Source organism: Hibiscus syriacus, unplaced genomic scaffold (genome assembly GCF_006381635.1).
Source record: "Hibiscus syriacus cultivar Baekdansim isolate YM2019G1 unplaced genomic scaffold, ASM638163v2 tig00110174_pilon, whole genome shotgun sequence".
In the NCBI taxonomy this organism is placed as follows: Eukaryota; Viridiplantae; Streptophyta; class Magnoliopsida; order Malvales; family Malvaceae; genus Hibiscus; species Hibiscus syriacus.
The window spans coordinates 2,904,733-2,910,133 of NW_024062612.1; positions in this window are offsets into that span (position 1 = coordinate 2,904,733).

The window sequence follows — 5,401 nt, forward strand, 5'->3', positions numbered from 1 at the left end:
TTAAAAGTTTAGTTATCGGTTAATTAATTGGATTAATTAAATTTTTTAAATATTAATATATTATTTATATATTAATAATTTTAAAATTATTTAAATTTTGATTTTAACCAAATTAATCGAATTAAATCAGTTAAATAAACCATTTCAACTTAGATGTCTTTTAAAAATTGGAAAACTGGGAACCACTATTGTCATAACCTTATCCTCAAAAAGTGCCCAATGTGTAAAGTCAAAAAGGCGCACGACATGTGTTTTTCAACAAAGGAAAAAGGCGCATGGGTTTTCAAAGGGTAGGCACCGGATTGTTGGAAATTCAACAATGTTTGGCATCGAATGGTGCTTATTTCAAAGGTTTGAAATTTGTGTTGAAAATGATAATGGTTAAATCATACATTTAGCCATTATATTTTAGGGTAATTACAAGATTAATCCATAAGCTTCAACTATAAATACCCTTATCCATTTAGCTTCAAAATCATCCCAAATCATTTCTTTCTCCCAATACTAGAGAGTTTTCTAGTGAGTAGTGAGTGTTTTGTAAACACCTGTAAATTTTCTCTTTAGTAAAAGATCTGCAGCAGTCCGGAGACGTAGACACAATTGGCTAAACTTCGTTATCAATTTCGGATATTATTTTTCCGCTTTTATTTCGCATTCTCACTAATCTGGTTATAGGAAAATTACTTGTTACTTGTTTTATTTTCCAACAACTGGTAATCAGAGCTTTTGGTTGTGAATTTTGTCAATTTTTTACGAGGTTACTATTTATTACTATTCACATGAATAGTAAATTTCGTGAATAGTAAAAAATTTGTCGGCGATACGAGTTTGTCGACGAAGGTGTTATAATACACGGTGGTTTGCACAAATTGTCAGAAACGATCCAAAGAAGCCAGATTCGATTGGGAGCGATGGCTGTAGACGAAGAGAATGTGAAAATTGAAAAGTTCGATGGTGCGAACTTTGGCTTTTGGAAGATGCAGATTGAAGATTTTTTACACCAGAAAAATCTATATCAACCTCTCTCAGGAAAGCAACCTGAGGGAATGAAGAATGAAAACTGGGCTCTTCTCAACAGACAAGCCCTCGGAGTTATCCGACTGACGTTGTCCTTCAATGTTGCTTTCAACATAGCAAAGGAAAAGACCACGGCAGATCTTATGGCGGCTCTCTCCAGTATGTATGAGAAGCCATCAACCTCAAACAAAGTTCACTTGATGAGGCGATTATTCAATTTGCGGATGGCGGAAAGGGCATCAGTGGCTCAACACTTGAATGAACTCAACACAATCACAACCCAGTTGAGTTTCGTGGAAATTGAATTTGATGATGAAATTCGAGCTTTAATTCTCTTATCATCTCTACCAGATAGTTGAAATACTACTATTACAACAGTCAGCAGCTCGTCGAGAAACAACAAATTAAAATTCGACGATGTTCGGGATCTGGTACTGAGCGAAGAAATTCGACGGAAAGAATCGGGTGAAGCATCAACCTCCTCAGCCCTTGCACGCGGAGTCCAGAGGGAGAACTTCATAAAGAAATTCAAATCGTGGCAGATCCAAATCCAAAAGGGGAAAATCAAGAACGGGAAAGAAATATTTTACCTGTTATAATTGCGGCAAGAAGGGTCACTTTAAAAGAGATTGCCGAGCACCGAAGAAAAATATCGGCACACAGGAATCTGCCAACGTGACAGAGGAGACAGGTGATGCCATGATTCTAAGCATCAACAGTCCGATTGAATCATGGATCTTGGATTCAGGGGCATATTTCCACTCCACCCCATGTCGAGAAATCATGGAGAACTATGTCAGTGGTGATTTTGAGAAGATTCATCTAGCTAATGATGAAACCTTGAAGATCGTCGGAAAAGGAGAAATCCAACTAATGTTGCCAAACCAGACCACCTGGACGCTGAAAGGAGTGAGACATATTTCTAGCCTCAAAAGAAATCTGATTTCTGTAGGACAGCTTGATGGAGAAGGTTATAGTACAACCTTTTCAGGCTGTGAATGAAAGATTACCAAATGAGAACTCGTCATTGCTCATGGTAAGAAGACTGATACTCTCTATGTAACCTCAAACTTAGAGAATATCATTGATGTAGCAGTTGCTGATGGAAAATCAAACCTATGGCACCAAAGGATTGGTCATATGAGCGAGAAATGGATGAAGACACTTTTGTCAAAAGGGAAGTTGTCGGATCTAAAGAATGTAGATGTCAGACTATGCGAGGATTGCATCTTTGGCAAACAAAAGAAAGTCAACTTTGCAAAGATTGGTAAGACATCCAAGGCTGAAAAGTTAGAGTTGGTTCATACTGATGTATGGGGACTATCTCAAGTTCCATCTCTTGTAGGCTCATTATATTATGTCACCTTCATCGATGATTCTACAAGAAAGGTGTGAGTTTATTTTCTAAAGAAGAAATCAGAAGTCTTTGATACCTTTAGAAAATGGAAGGCCATGGTGGAAAATGAGACTGGTCTGAAAGTCAAGCGGTTGAGGTCTGACAATGAAGGAGAGTACAGAAATCGTAGATTCAGAGATTTCTGCGCAAACAATGGGATCAAGATGAAGACAATAGTTCCCATGACACCGCAGCAGAATGGCGTAGCAGAGCGCATGAACAAAACTCTGAATGAACGTGCCAGAAGCATGAGGATACATGCCGGATTACCCAAATTTCTATGGGTTGAAGCTATCAACACTACAACTTACCTGATCAACCATGGGCCCTCAATTCCTTTGGATGGCAGAATACCAGAGGAAGTTTGGAGCAAGAAAGAAATAAATCTTTCACACTTAGAGTGTTTGGTTGTATTTCTTATGTACACATAGATTCTACTGAAAGAAGTAAACTTGATGTCAAGTCTAACAAATGCGTCTTTGTTGGTTATGGTGGTGATGAGTTCAATTACCGATTTTGGGACTATGAAAATCGAAAGATCATTAGAAGCATAGATGCTATTTTTAATGAGAATGTGATGTACAAAGACAGGTCAACCATGGAATCATGTAGCTCCAACACCGAAGCTGAAACAAAGGAATTTGTTCAGTTTGAGGAGATTTCTGGAAATGATGTTCAGATCACTCCTGAAGCAATTCAAGAAGAACCAGTCACACCAGAACTGAGACGCTCCTCCAGAATTCCTAAACCAACCCAATGGTATTCTCCTTCTTTGAGTGCTATGATGAAGCAATGCAAGTGGAGGATTCAGTCAAGTGGGAGTCTTCCATGAAAGATGAGATGGACTCGCTTATGTCAAATCAGACGTGGGAATTAGCTGAATTACCACCAGGCAAGAAAGCGCTCCATAACAAGTGGATTTACAGGATCAAAGAAGAGCACAATGGGAGCAAACGCTACAAAACAAGATTGGTTGTCAAAGGTTTTCAGCAAAAGGAAGGTATTGACTACAATGAAATTTTCTCTCCAGTTGTAAAATTGTTTACAATCATACTGGTGTTGAAAATTATAGCTGCAGAAAATTTACATCTTGAGCAGTTGGATGTAAAGAAAGCTTTCCTTCATGGTGATTTGGAGGAAGAAATCTATATGAAGCAGTCAGAAGGCTTTATAGAGGCAAGAAAGAAAAACCTGGTATGCAGGTTGAAGAAGAGCTTGTATGGTTTAAAACAAGCTCCTAGGCAGTGGTACAAGAAGTTTGACAGCTTCATGAGTAGCAGTGGTTTTACCAGATGTCAAGTAAATCATTATTGCTACATCAAGAGGTTCGACAACAACTTTATTATTTTATTGTTGTACATTGATGACATGCTCGTTGCAGGATCAGACATGCAAGAGATTATAAACTTGAAGCAAAAATTATCGAAGCAGTTTGCAATGAAAGATCTGGGCGTTGCAAATCAGATTCTTGGGATGAGGATCAAGAGAGACACAAAGTCAGGGACTTTGATGTTATCACAGGCTGAGTACATCAACAAAGTACTCTCCAGGTTCAACATGCAAGATGTTAAACCAGTAAGTACACATTTAGGTGTTCATTTTAGACTCTCCAAAGAACAGTCACCAAAGACGGAGGAAGAACGTGCACACATGGTGAAGGTGTCGTATGCCTCAACAATTGGAAATCTGATGTATGCCATGGTTTGTACTAGACCAGATATTGCTCATGTAGTGGGAGCTGTTAGCAGGTACATGAATAATCCAGGCAAGGTACACTAGGAAGTAGTCAAATAAAATCCTCAGATATCTGCGGGGTACCACAAACAAAGCACTTTGTTTCAAAGGTGGAGATACGATACTGACAGGCTATGTAGATGCTAACTTGGCCAGAAATGTCGACATCAGAAGAAGCACTACAGGGTATATCTATACTCTAGGAGGAACTGCAGTGAGTTGGGTTTCTCAACTACAGAAGATAGTTGCTCTCTCCACAACTGAAGCAGAATATGTCGCTGTTACGGAAGCCAACAAGGAGATGGTTTGGCTCTAAAGTTTCTTGGAAGAGTTAGGCAAGAAACAAGAAAACAATGTCTTGTATTGCGATAGTCAAAGTGCTATCCATCTAGCGAAGAATCCATCTTTTCATTCTAGGACGAAGCACATACAATTGCGATATCATTTTATCCGGTCTCTTCTGGAAGATGGGATTTTGAAACTTGAAAAGATTAGTGGAGCTCAAAATCCGGCAGACATGTTAACAAAGACGGTGACTACGGACAAATTGAAGTTGTGTTCAGCTTCAGTTGGCATGCTAGAGTAACAAGACCAGAAATGTTGTTGCATCGATCGAGGTGTGAAGACAAATTAAAATTAGTCTTCAAGTGGGAGATTGTAAAGTCAAAAAAGGCGCATCACATGGGGTTTTCAACAAAGGAAAAAGACGCATGGGTTTTCAAAGGGTAGGCACCGGATTATTGGAAATTCAACAATGTTTGGCACTGAATGGTGCTTATTTCAAAGGTTTGAAATTTGTGTTGAAAATGGTAATGGTTAAATCATACATTTAGCCATTGTATTTTAGGATAATTACAAGATTAATCCCTAAGCTTCAACTATAAATACCCTTACCCATTTGGCTTCAAAATCATCCCAAATCATTTCTTTCTCCCAATACTAGAGAGTTTTCTAGTGAGTAGTGAGTGTTTTGTAAACACCTGTAAATTTTCTCTTTAGTAAAAGATCTGCAGCAGTCCGGAGACGTAAGCACAATTGGCTGAACGTCGTTATCAATTTCGGGTATTATTTTTCCGCTTTTATTTCGCATTCTCACTAATCTGATTATAGAGAAATTATTTGTTACTTGTTTTATTTCCCAACACAATGGATTTTAAACAAAGAAAGAATAATGGTATCTTACGTCTTCATAACATCTGAACGTGGGTAGACTTCTTAATGAATCTAGCTGCACCTTATGTCTATGTTTTTTCC